The sequence below is a fragment of the Sinocyclocheilus anshuiensis genome, unplaced genomic scaffold (genome assembly GCF_001515605.1).
Source record: "Sinocyclocheilus anshuiensis isolate Anshui unplaced genomic scaffold, SAMN03320099.WGS_v1.1 scaffold928, whole genome shotgun sequence".
Lineage (NCBI taxonomy): Eukaryota > Metazoa > Chordata > Actinopteri > Cypriniformes > Cyprinidae > Sinocyclocheilus > Sinocyclocheilus anshuiensis.
Genome location: NW_015552531.1, coordinates 2,159,892 through 2,174,564, shown reverse-complemented (window position 1 = coordinate 2,174,564; position 14,673 = coordinate 2,159,892). Strand labels below are relative to the sequence as shown.

General features: G+C 39.0%; 1 protein-coding gene across 1 annotated transcript in view; it reads right to left on the bottom strand.

Moving 5' to 3' along the window:
- Positions 1-13,671, bottom strand: part of LOC107663618 (zinc finger homeobox protein 4-like) — an 84,034-nt gene extending 70,363 nt beyond the window's left edge. The window contains exon 1 of the mRNA XM_016453850.1: positions 13,373-13,671. The gene's annotated coding sequence lies outside the window, so the exon portion shown is untranslated. The remainder of the gene's footprint in view (positions 1-13,372) is intronic.
- Between the last annotated feature and the right edge of the window lie 1,002 nt (positions 13,672-14,673).

Here is a 14,673-nt window from a genome sequence, read left to right as displayed (position 1 = left end):
GGAAAGACAAAGGAGAGTCACAGCATGCAAACTGCACATATATCTAATCCTAACAAAGGCATGAATGGGCCTTCACAAGTCTAAATATACTTGTTTATTTGTTGCCATGCAGAAAGAAGAACTGATGAAAAATCCATCAAAGTGGTATTATCCAAACATCAAGAGCTTCTCTGGCCTCCAAGGACACAGGGAGGCTTAATTCTTTCTTGTTTAAGTTCAAAAAAGAGAGAGAATTGCAAAGGGGAGAGAGAAAAGGAGTGGGGGCGGTTTTGCATGACCCTTTTTTCACAAAGGCTTTTCCCGACCCCGTCGATGCCCAGAGGTGTAACAGTAGAAGCAGGATATCTCCCCTGTGCCATAACCACATTTAAGGGCCTCATTTTCAATAACCAACATATCATTACTGTTGGGTGTGGCAAATCCACATCAGCAAAAGACATCTATTTAGCTGTTGTACAAATTACCTTTCTGTGGCTGGCGTTTAACAAAAGAGTCAAACAATCTGAAGCACAAAACAAGTTAAGTATGAAAAAAGTTTCGATTTTTAAATCTTTAAAATCGTAGTCGCATATGCGAGTGATTTACTCGCAATGTAGAGGGTTGATAATACTAAAAACTAAAAAACATATGACATGACATGAGTTTTACATACAAAATTACTTCAAATAGACCCTTTAAATGAGAGGAAAAAAAGAGTGCCTGGGTTTATACGACTCCCTCTACCATTCGAAAACTTTTAACAGGAGAGGCTGGTATCAAAGGGAAACATAATCTACATAGCTAATGTCTTTTCTCAATTCAAAGCAGAGAAGGCTGCAATTTCTCCTCGCTGGCAATCTGGAAACACTCTGGAGTTAATTATGCCTGATTCGAAATGAACCGCACAAACAAAGGCCAGTCTATGTCCAGACTATTATACTGCATTAAACGGCTTTAAGCTTCCTGCGGATCATTCCGAGGCTCTTCCATTACCCTCCCCTACCATCCCGACACGGAGAGAAAATGCCTGCACACCCCGGATTAATGAAAAGGAGCGTAAAAAGAATGTGTGACGACCTCTCCCGACACAGTGCAAACTTTCAGTCCAAGTCACCGAAAAAAGGGGAGAAGGTAATTAAGTTTGAAAGAAGAAGTCCTCACGACAAACAATGAGGCTGTGTCTCCGGAGGAGCACAGGGGGGCGAAAAAAATCATTAACATTCTTTTTCAACTGAGAAAAAGAGAAGGAGGGGAAAGGGGAACGTATGCTGGCAGGTTCCCCACTAGGCGTCGTGGAGACAACCACGCACGTTTGCCCACCTGAGACCCATCAGGCATACAGTATTTGCCGTGTGTGTTTTGCTAAGAGAAATAAGCCAGATGCAAATCAATGTGTTGCCTCTGGTGAGTCTTACGGCTTAATTAGTAAAGCAGATATGCTGTTTCCTCTTTATAGTAATGACACAAACAAATACAAACATGTACAGGCACTGACATAGAATATGACTAAACACACACCGACTCACTAGAAACACACATTTCTCAGAGGAGGCACTGACTAAAATTAGAGTTGTTTTCTCTGATTCACTGGCTTGACGTGAATTCATCTCGTGATCTTTCTGCTGTCCGCACAAGCACGAGTGATGAATATGTTGCGTATTTCAGAGCGTATTCCCTTTGTGTATGTGTTGTGTGTGTGTTTTTTTCCCGTTCTTGACAACAAAAGCAGAGAAACTAATTGTAGCTTTGCCAGTCCGTGTTCAGTAATCACCCTCTTTGTCTAGTTTTTGCCAAGCAGGATTAGAGTTAAAATGATGACTGACTAATCCCTTGATTTCCCTGTGCTAAATAAATATTAATCTACTGGTCAAACATGTTCTTGTGGAGTACAATACATACAATATGAAAGCGCTTACCAGTTACATAAATCATAGTTTTACTCACACCTGTTTGAAAGCACTGCCCCTTCCAGTACATAAAAAAAAAATAAAGCTCAATTAAAAAACGTCAAGCCTGCAATCGAAGTTGTCAGAATGAGTGACGCTCACATAATCCTGCTTCAAACGAATCAAACACATGCTTTGTGTTTGTTGCTTGCAAATAAAGCCTACAAATATTAGGGCTGTGCAATTAATCGAAAAACAGTTTCGATTTCGGCCTCCAACGATTATGAAAATACAGTAATCGAGATAAAACGATTATTGCGGCCCATTCCGCCCCCTTTTCCAGCACTGTGCATTCGTTCCTCCATAAAAGCCAATCAGTAAAATCATGTAACAAGGGAGGCAGTGTCTCCTCAAAATATTGGATGAGAAAAAAATTTGTAGTACAAAAATAAAACAATGCCAGTATTACAAAATATTAGGGCTGTGCAATTAATCGAAATTCAGTTTCGATTTCGATTTCTGCCTCCAACGATTATGAAAATACAGTAATCGAGATAAAACGATTATTGCGGCCCATTCCGCCCCCTTTTCCAGCACTGTGCATTCGTTCCTCCATAAAAGCCAATCAGTAAAATCATGTAACGTGACTTTTGCAAAATGGGACGTGCTTGATTTATAGAAGTATATTTATTCATGTTTTTAAAAGCATGAAAGAGAACTTGCGCTGCTCCTCAGGAAGATATATGCACTTAAGAGACGGAACAGAACACGGACATGTAAAGTCATCTTTTAGCTCAAGGTGCACGCCTAAACGGTAAAATACACACAAAAATGCGGCGCTTAGTGATTATTTATGTATACCTTCGTCGGTCATGTAATAAATGAACATAAAGAGTTGAGAATGAAAATACGCATGTAACGGTAAATTGGATCCGTGCGGCTCTTAAAGTGGTAGCGGGCTATTTACCTGCTGCGACTGTGTGCTTAATATTAATCAAACAACAAAAGACAAATTCAAAATCACACACTGCTCGAGTGAAGGACTTTTGTAGCTTTAATAAGAAAAAAAAAGTTTAATTCTTACAGTGAAGACTATGCGGTTTTATTTTACATTTGATTATTAATTTCTGTAGTAAGCTGTAAACTGCTTGAGACTTGCATAAAAAACATTAGAGCACAGTTTGTTTCATTTGTATCTATTTATTCTATTGTATTTGTCCTTTGCTTTTTTATTACTGACAGTTTATTATTTTCAATAATTTTGAGGACTTTTTGTTTGTTTGTTTGAAATTCCGCTGGTCTACAATGTACATGTCATAGCAACCTTATTTAATGGAAATATATATTTGATATAAATCACTATCTTTAAATAAATCACTCATATAATGTTTTGGTCATATGGCCCCCTCATAATCGTGTTAAATAACCGTGATTACAATACTGACCAAAATAATCGTGATTATGATTTTTGCCATAATCGAGCATCCCTAACAAATATGGCTTACATAGCAAAGGCAGAGGTGAGGACCAAACACACACACACACACACACACACACACACACACACACGTGAAGGACTTTTGTAGCTTTAATAAGAAAAAAAAAGTTTAATTCTTACAGTGAAGACTATGCGGTTTTATTTTACATTTGATTATTAATTTCTGTAGTAAGCTGTAAACTGCTTGAGACTTGCATAAAAAACATTAGAGCACAGTTTGTTTCATTTGTATCTATTTATTCTATTGTATTTGTCCTTTGCTTTTTTATTACTGACAGTTTATTATTTTCAATAATTTTGAGGACTTTTTGTTTGTTTGTTTGAAATTCCGCTGGTCTACAATGTACATGTCATAGCAACCTTATTTAATGGAAATATATATTTGATATAAATCACTATCTTTAAATAAATCACTCATATAATGTTTTGGTCATATGGCCCCCTCATAATCGTGTTAAATAACCGTGATTACAATACTGACCAAAATAATCGTGATTATGATTTTTGCCATAATCGAGCATCCCTAACAAATATGGCTTACATAGCAAAGGCAGAGGTGAGGACCAAACACACACACACACACACACACACACACACACACACACACACAAAAGTGAAACAGGCCACATATTTCACCTCTAAAAAACACATGGGAGGGGGTGAATTCACCATTTAACAAGCCATCTAAAAATATACCCTGTTAAGCCTGTCGGACAGGTGTTATATTTCTACGGTCGTTCTCTGTTAACTAACTTTAACCTGATGAATGTTTTGACACGCTACCATGTTGGCCGGGAGCGGTAAGCAGGCGCCATTTGGAACGAGAGCCTGTTTTTTGCCCACAGATTTTGACCTTTCCGTGCTGTCATTTTCCCCAAGAAACAATAAAAGTTTAAAGTTCAAGCTGCTCAGTAAAGACGGAGCATCCAGCCTGCCGGTCCTGTAATTATCTAGTATTATAAACATAATCACAGGCCAGGTATCCCTGCATGCATTCCAGCGCCGCTAGCTATGCGCTAACCCGAGTGTTCTTCACGCAGGAATTTCACAAAACATGTCAAACAATCTATTAAAGCATGAATTACTGCTAACTAAGTTCTCCCGTGCAGTCCTTACTGCCTTTATATGGCAGCACGAGAGATCATGCTCCAGATCTGCCTAATTTCTGGAGCCAGAGGATTACTAATTAACTTAAGGTTTGAGCCTATATTTAATTAGAGAGCTCTCCAAATGAACTTTAGACCAAAGGCATTTGCTTTTTAAACAAACTCTGTTCTGACAGCTGTTGCGAGTTTACCCTTGTATGCCCACAAAAAAAAACATTTATTTTCAGAGCCATCATGGGGTCATTATTTCTTTAAGAAGGAACTGGAGTATTCCGCTTGAAAAGTGTACACTTTAATTGGATTTCACTCCAAACAAACAACTGTCAGATGTAATTAGAATGAGCTGAAATTAGGGCCACAATATTCCATTATCAAATAAACGGAATGTCACGCAAACTCCCGATTAAATTTTCAAAGTTAATTTCGACGAATCTGGCAGTCACGTCGCTCTGTCTGCTTCCTACAATCACCAGACAAAATGACGCACGTAGTAAAATGATTAATCCTTTTTTTGACTCGTTAAAAAAAATCATTAATTTAATGGCATATTATAAGGGAGCCAAAAATTGTTTCTCTCTCGGATGAAAAGGGCAAGAGACCGAAAAAATATCTGTAAGCAGTGCTAATGAAGAGAAACATTAAAAGAGTCTGTGGTTATTGCCACTTACGCCATTTGAAAGCCTATATGGGCCGCTTTGGCCCAGCTGTAACATTATCAGCGCGCTGCAGCGGGGAAGGCCACATTGTGTTATGCTTTTCAGATCACTAAGGCCTCAACAAGACACTGGGGGTATTTTAAGGTCAATGACAACCTAGAAGAGAAAACAACCGCTGGATCAGCATAACCGCCAACTAATTAAAGCAAAGAAAACACATTATACCTACAGCTCTGAATGGAAATAGTCAGGGGGAAGAATGATTTGTTTTGCTATCAAATGCCATGCAGTAATAAGCATAAAGCTGCGGTGAGGGAGTGTTCTGAAATGCAAAGCCCAGATGCAAGCGCATGAAATGGCACATATACATTTGTTTCAACAAATCTCAGACACTCACAGGAATTAAATGGAAAATAATCTGTGCTTTCTCAAATATCCGTCTAGCCCCCATCCATCGTCAGATTTAACAGCCCTCCGGTCCGACGTTCATATGCATCGCTTGATCTTTGCAAAGGCCTCCGATTTGATTTTATATGAAACACCCCCAAAGGACCTCAATTTTCCTTAATGGTTTTTTCATACCCTTTTCATAGGTCTTTTTTATTACACTTTCTTTGATTGTCCATAACTTAAATGGTTATGGGCACGGCAACCAGGGCTCCCTACTGTCTCCATATAAAACTAAAAGAAATCTCCCAAAAAAAACGAGGACAAGGTGAGGCAGAAAATCGTTGCTTTTTCAAAAGCCCAAAATACAGATGACACCATTATCTTTTTTCACTCGGCTCAATGCAATACTTTGTTCTTTTCATTTCGTGACCATGATTTTCTAACGTGAACTCCGCGAGCTGTGCATTTAATCTAGTTCTGTCACTACACGTCATTTAAACTAAAAAGACGACGACCCATGCCGGGACCTCGAGTGCCCACACAAAACCAGCCTTCAGTCCGTGCCACTCATCTGCACTGATGGAAAGTCTAACCCCCTTTAAAGCAAATAATTAAAGATGATTCCAACGCACATGCCAGACCAGACCGAGACAGGATATGAGAAGTCTAGTATTAACCAAATACTTCTTCGGGGACTTCTCTTGCTCAGCCTCTGGACTAACACAAACACTGGACCAGTGTCATGTCTGGACACATACACACAGGTGGAACAGCCATGTTAATATCCTCATCACAGGGCCAGATGAACTAAGCGGCATGAATATTCATGAGGGCAGGCTCTCATTTATCTGTTTAAATAAGGCACTACCGGTCATACATATTCAATTATGGTCTCATCCCTCTCTTGATGACTAATCATGGGCTTGTTATCCAACTGAGATCGGCAACGAGGGTGCGTACGATTTTTAAGTGTGCATCTGTCTGAATGGAGCTAGGAGCTCCATTCAGACAGATGCACACTTAAAAATCGTACAAAGTTTAATCTACATATGGAGGGAAAGACAGGAAGAGGATGTGACTGTTAAGCTCAAACTTTGGCCAAATAATGGTACTTGGACATGAAAAAAGGTGCTTCATAACAGCTGTGGCAATATGTCAATCCCTCTGTATGATATTTAATGCACACTTGGTTACTGTTAGCGTTGCTGTGATCTAAAAATATTGTGACAAAATTAATTTTGTAGGGTGCCACAAGTTTGTTAAAATTTCCAAAGGGTGCCGCGAGCCCGCGACTAAAAAAAGGTTGGGAAACACTGATCTAAAGAGACACAAATCTTCACAAGAGATTATTTCGTCGCACTGTATGAAAAAGATTTCCAGCATAAAATCTCAGCTGCTTTGAAACACGAGACAGACGTTATGTCAATTGCTAATACATAATATTACAATAGATTAAATATATTTTTACTTAAAACTCTCAGTCTCACAGAGAAGAACAGCTTATTTTTACATGCCACATGGTCAAAAAATATCATATAGCGTGTACCTTTTAACATTTTCGCTAATTGTTCGCAACAATGACTACACTTGTACCTGAAAACTTGTGAAGTCAAAACGCCACCAGTGCGCTCACCGACTCACTGACAGCTGCATTTGCATAAGCTAAATGTCCTGTTCTTCTTCTTCTTCTTTAACTTGAATTGTTGCTTTAAAAAGATTCTATGGATTCTATTTTTTATACAATATTTGGTCTATTCTGTTCATTTCCATACATGACTGCTTTTTCCAGTCAAATGCCTAAACTTTGCTTTAGTAAGATTTGGTTGAAAAACCAAAGAAGGCCTGAGAATACGAAGGGGAAAAATCCCCTTCTCCGATGAGACGCAAGCTGACAGTAAAAGTAATGTAATCCTGACTGGCAGAGGACCAAGAGCAACAAAAACATTTAGATAACTGTGCTCAAAAATGAAAGTTCTCAATGAAGACAAAAATTACATTTCCTCCCGATAACAAGTCCTTCTCATAACAACCCTTAAGATTGTTTGAAATGTCCATGTCCTCATCGGTCATGTGTTCTCACACACTGGGGGGAACGGCGTTTAAGTCGCGGAAGAGGAAGAGACGTTTTAACTACATCCAAGCTGCGGAGTAAGGAGAGCACATCTCAAGGGCCGGTGGGGGGCGTAAAGGGGGACAATTCACAGCATACAAGTTTCACTTGGCAACCGGGCCCATATCAACATCTGGTTGAGCTAGTCAGTACACGCCTGATTCAACCAGACACTAAAACATGACTTGTCTAACTGCGAGCTTTGTTTGAAATGAAAAGACTTGAAGCGTCATCCACGGTGTATCCTTTTCTTTAGTGCTGGGGCTAAAAAGACTGACATCGCCACCTTTAACAATCGACTCAAAGCTACTTGCTTTTCACCCCTGGAATGGTTGGAAAAAGAAACAGAAGAGAAAAGAAGAATAATCGTTTTGTTCATGATAACCTGTGAGCACTTATCCTTGCTACAATTCTTTTCCCTTAATCATTTGCATATGAAAGGATAGCTCTAGTCTATAAAAGGTCAGTGAAAGATGATCAAGGCCTCACAGAACACAACAACACATGGAAAAAAATACGTCTCTGGCGGCAGCTCGCGTTCATTTAACAGATCGCGATGTCAGTGACGCTGAGATCACGGAAGCGGTGCTCACGTCACACTGGTACCTTCCCCCCAAAACAAGAAACTAGAGCTAGAACCAGACCGTCCTCCAAAACACCTCATCTATAATATATGAATGCTGTATTAAGCGTTTTATTTTTCACACATGCACAAGCACACACAAAAATTCAAGCATGGAATGTTTTAACAAAATGATTACAAACATATTCCAAGTGTTCTTGATCAAAACTGTTCCTGTTTATATTGAGGACTGTAAAAGAACAAAACGAAATAAAAAGTAAGTAGTACACACATTTCTAGCATTCCATCAAAACCTTTCCTGTTTAAATTGAGGACACTGGAGGAAAAAAGAAATCCCATCTCTGCAGAATCCACTCCCTAGCTCTGCTATTGTGCCTGAACACTACTGAATAAAGCATACGGGCTGCAATTTACCAGTTGAGAGACACCATTATCATACATATTACTTCACATGACAAAATCTGCAGGCATCTTGGGAGGCTTCAGGAATATGAAGCCTGTGCCTGTTGTCTCAAGTCCTCGACAAACATCTTTGGGGACAAGCGGGGCCTAGAAAGAAAGGACAAGAAGGCACCGTTTCCATCTCCCTTTCATCTAAGTCACTCAGTCAACCATTCAGTGCCCCATTCAAAGCCGCTGTGCATTATGCAAAAAAATGCTAATCCTTTTCCGATGCTTTTTACACTTGTACAAACCCTGCATTCCCTTTCCTGAAAAGCAATTATATCAGTTTACATTTCTGTCAAAAAACAGGATTACTTTAGGAGAACTAGCATTGCACCAGGCTTCCCCCATCTATAGCTGAAGGAAACTAGAGATTATCTGCGACAGTATTTTTTTTCCTCCTCTTCCACTCTCCTCAAAAAAGTGGAGAGGCCTTAAGAATGTGATTTAATTAGCCAAAGGGAAAAGAATAGATCTTTAGTTGCTGTGGAAACTCTTTCTGACCTGACCTTCTCTTTGCAAAAAGCCCCGAACAGAACGAGCCTCAGTCTGGTCTATTAATCAGAAACAAATTATGAAAGAATGTTGTCGGCCTGAATAATGCTGCCCATTCTGTGGTGAGATCAGCAACAGCTTTCGCTCTTGCTTTCATTGTCTTTCTGTGCGTTTGACAGCCCGACATGACGAATGAGATCAGGAAGACCCTGGATTTGCATATGCAAATTCCCACATGAGGGAAACGTGTCTAAACAAGTGTTATCGCGAGGCAGATTAAGTAAGCCATCATGCTTTTGCTGTTTTTTGGGGGCCACCGCTGTAGTCAGGGCCATTAGTCAGCACAATTAACCCCATCTCCATGGCTACTAATGAAATTTCGCCATGGTATGACTTAAATTAGATAGCTGGCTATGCGTTGCCACCATCCAACTCCAAATCCATTATTTGCCCCAGGAACAATGAGCTGTTTGTTCTCAGCTGATCTCCACCAGCTGAACAAACCTCCGAGTTAACAATTTGCATATGTTAATAAAATTAAGTCCTAATTACATGAAACTTGTACATATTCAAATGCACTTTCCCTAGGCACTATGGAGCTTGAACCCTATCCAAGTGTTTAACCCTTCAGAAAGCCTCTAAGCAGGGGAGGCTCTTTCTGCCTCAGAAATGCCTCGGGGCTGACACAAAAAGGCCCCCCTTAATACATTAAGCCAGCTCCTGACTTCTCAGCTTTCCACCCACTGCTCTGCGGACCAGGGCAAGTACTGCATCCTCCAAACCAAATTCAATTGGGCCCACAACAAAAGCCCTATAGTTCCTCTAACAACAATGTGACAGTTTTCTCAATGCTATCTATGAGAAGTGCACACACAAACGTTATTAAACAGTTAATGTGCTCAGGAAACCACAACAAGCACTAGCAATTGAGTACATAAAATACAGAGCTAAAATAAATTGTTCTTGATGTAAAATTCAGAAGCATTTCTTCAAGAAAATGACAGTGGGGAAAAATGGACAATATCTTATCGTAACGACATTAAGCTTTTGAAATCGTAACAGACAGGGAATCTTAAAGGAAATCATACAGTCGCAGCAAGATTAAAAAAGCCTTTGTCCTGCACCACATACATTTTCTTTTCCTTCTGTGCCAGCGAAATTAAATTGGTCTGTTCAAAGGTTTAAGATGAGACTAAATGGAAAAAAAATGTTCTATCACATATGAAATTTATGCCGCTCTGTGAAGCGTAGCCCAGATGGTGCGAGATTAATAAAAAACAAACACCTAATGATAGACAGCAGAAAGCTCAGAGGACTATGATAATGTCAGGGTTAAAGAAAACAGAAAAAAAAATCTTTCCTGCTTCTTCTCAGTATTGCTGACCAACAACGAATTTCCACGACTGCAATGAAATAACAAGCCGTGCTCCGGTGAATTGAAGCTCTTGGCGCTCTAAATGGTTCATATCACCACATTCGAAAATAGAAAACTGTATTTCCCTGTCTAACCCTGTACAAGGCCTTTACAGAAAAAGAAATGTTATATTGCAGCTTTTTGGGGAGAAACTGATACCACTGTGGTGATCACTGGTCTTGTGATTTTGATTTATTTTTTTAAGATGGATTCTGTCAAATTTGTGCATATATTATGTGTGTGTCTACATGCATGTGAATGCAAACATCAGCTTGTGTGTGTGTGTGTTTGAATGGGGCTTCTCTTTTACAACTATCAATACCAGGATAACCATGTATTAGCATTCAACCGAACACGCAGTCATCTCTCTCGCCTTTTAGCTAAATTGGGTGTCTTAATGTCACAAAGCAGTGGCAGTCAACCTCTGCGCGTTGCCATAGAAGTTTCGGTACTGAACAGCAGAACGCTGTGATAGGCTTGTAGCAAGCCACTCCGCAGAGGCGGATTTTAAATCATCCAGCCTCTTCTATTAGACTTGAGACTTATTGAGGTAGAAACCATAAAAAATGAAGAAGGGAAATTTAATCCCTGAAATATTGATTTGCACATTAATATCATATAGGCAGTGGGCAATTTGGCTTCATGGAAATGACACATTGTCGACCCAAGGAGAAGCCTCAGCCAATCTTACTGCAGAACATGTCTCAAGAGTTATTAAAGGCTCCTCGCATTGGCTTCACGATATTCTGTGCTGCCTCGAATCAATCTGTACACTGTACGAAATTATGTGGACACAAAAACGCAAAACACATCTGATATTAAATCAAAGCACGCTTAATAGATCCAGATGCCTTGTGGTGTCATAAAACGACTGCATTCAAATGAACATTTCTAAGTACATTAATGCAACCAAATGCACTGAACCCCATCTTTTCTAAACCTTGTGTGTCTTTCTTTAAGAGCAGATCTCAGACACAACCTTTATAAATAAGATTTTTACATCTAACAGTTGTTGTCACACAGCAGCAAAATTGCTGAATGAAACTCATCCTTTTATTCTTTAATAGAAATACAAATAATTCAAGCTGAAAAGTTTAATACGAAAATAGAGAAAACTATTACATACAAGACAACGTACAATGTACAACATAAAAATGATAATAATCATAATAATAATAATAATGTTATTATTGTAACAAAAAAAAATCTAAATTAACAAATAAAACTATATAAATTAAAAAACAATCCAATAAAAAAGATGCAATTCCGGTGCAATTCCAATTTGCAAACAAATCCAGGTATCCACAAAGGATCGTATTAATACAAAAAGCGTACAAATCCACAATGTCTAATGAAGAAAACCCAAACGCAGCTCATTTAATACACGAGCAAACAAACATGCTGCCAACGGTACAGAGTAACCCCCCAAAAACAACTTGAAAATCCTACAAATACGGTGATCCAGGCAGTGAAAATCTGCTGGTTTAGAGAGCAGAGAGCGCAGACACACAGCGATACACACCGCGGCTCTGTGCTCTGCCTCCCCACTGCCTGTGTTTTTTCTGTGCTCTCAATGGAAGCGATCGATGCCCTTGTCACTGTCGCGTTCCAATCGGAGCCAAGACTCTGTCTCACACTCACCATCAACCCAAAAGCCAAGCGCTTACACACACGCCACGGTCTTCAATGCCAATGTTAACGTTTACCACAAAAAAAAAAAAAACTTCGAACTTTAAGAATCTACCGACCTTCTATAAACTCGGGGACAATTCTCTCAGGAAAAACTGAAAGGAGAAGAGAAGGAAACTTACAGGCAAGCCAGAAGACACAAGTAGTTTAAACACGGAATGGGCTTTCTAAAGAAAATAGGAATGATTTCGGTCCTTTTTATTCCGTTTTTTACGTCTGCCACAGACACGAAGGAGTCCGGGATATGGCAGAAGAGACAGAGTTCAATCCTTCCTATCGTTACCATCATCCGAGCCGCAGCGTGGAGAGACTCTTTTATACGTTGCAGGTAACAGAAATATACGAAGGAGGATCTTTTAGTTATCTGAGGTGAACTGTGCAGCTTTTGAGTCTATCTCAAGAAGCATGACGGAAAACACCGGTCCGGAGCGTCGTCGGGTCAAAACGTAGCCTTCGCGTTTCTTACTATTGCAGTTCTCGACACGTTACCTTTTCGAGCAGATATTTTATAAAATGTATGACTTGTATTGTTTGAGAAATAAGATTTGGTCAAATGTAAGGAAGCCCTGCTGTTGAGCGTTTGCTGTGATGAGGCGAGTCCAACGCCTGAGGCGAACACAACAGCCGCGAGCGTACAAATCGGTCCACTTTTTACTCATTTACGTATCAGCGAATAACGGTATAAAATAGAGCGAAACTTGACATTTATGGCGGGTTTGCTGTGATGAGGCGAGTCCAACTCCAACACAACAGCCGCGAGCGTACAAATCTGTCCACTTTTTACTCCGTATCAGCGAATAACGGTAGAAAATAGAGCGAAACTTAACATTTATGGCGGTTTGCTTGCAAAAGAAACGAAATGGAGTCTGGAAAAGGTTTACGGTAGATACGGTAGGACAACATCGCCTGACAGTTCGCGGCTGTTCGGCAAAAGGACTGTTTTACAAACTGAGAGGAAAATATTTAGGCTGGCATTTGTCTAAATTATATCTCATAAAGCCGTAATCCAACAGCGGAATAGCGCAGATTCGGCAGGACTAGTCGCGAAAGAAAATCAATACTCGACCTAAATTTAACACCAACTAACGTTACTCAATAAAAGTTGAAGGGAAAAAAACTTACTTTCTTTCCCCGCAGTTCCCTCCGCTTCTTCTCTTGATATTTGCTTTTTCTGAAGAAAATCACATCCAATGGTAGCGCAAGTAGGTAACAAACAGGATAAAAAGAAAAAAAAAATGCAACAATAATCCTCCAACTTTATAGGAAAAAACGTAAATACTACAGTAAGAGTCGATCCTTTGGGTCCGGTTGTGTAAAAGATGTGTCGACGACTGCCTAGCAGTTTCAGTTGTGGAGGAGTAAGGGAAAGGAGGTAAGGAAATGAAAATCCGATATGTCTTTATTCTGCTAATTATTATCGTTTTAGCCCTGTGTACGAGCCAGATTCCTACAATGATCTAATAGGGGGAAATCTTTTTCGGTGGGCAAGATGTCCTGTAACGGCCTGGAACATTTTGTGGGACAATAAGAGATTTTTTTTTACTTTTTTTGAGTCATACCTGTGATCAAAGCCGTTTTATTATCATTTTTAATTTAATTAAAAACAAAAAAGACTACATGTTATAGTATGGCACTTTTAAAATGTTAAGTCTGCATGCTGTTATTAAAAAAAGGCAATATCTGATTTTGTTTGTAATGCAGTCGGCCTTTTAATTGAAAACGAGTTTGCCATTCAAATTCAGACATATAAGGTGTTGATGAAGGAGAATTTAACTGAGCTGATATTTATTTAGCCTATTTATTTATTTATTTTTTGTAAAAGAAAATCACCCGAGACGCTTCGATTTATGAAAATGTACAGATTTTAAAAAGCAGAAATATGCATTTGGACACTATGTTGCAATAACATCCGTTTGCATTGTAGGGAATAAATACATTTAACAAAAATAATAATAATAATAATAGAAAACAACACGACTGAAATGGCACATTTTCCTATTCCTACAGTACAATAGCCTACTAAAAATAAAGAATGAAATGCAACGCAAATGAAGAGAAAACGTGAGAAAAACATGAATACTGTACAGGCGTCGCTTATTATAACCCGTTATCTGCGTGACACATGTAAAATGCCAATAGCTGAGCAGATTAAATGAACAAATCGTATCAGTTGTAAAGGCCATGTATTTAAAATGATTTTCAGTTAAGCTACTGTATTGTAGCCTCTTGTATTGTAAGAGAACATGCAGATGTGAATATTATTTTGCTTTTATAAGAGATATTTAATGACACATTGTATGATACGCATTTGTTTTGCAAACAAAAATTATATGTAACGTTAAATTAGATTAAAATAATAATTCGCAGAATATTTATCGATAAAACAGTGTTCAAAATAAACCTAAAAAGTACACTACTTGACA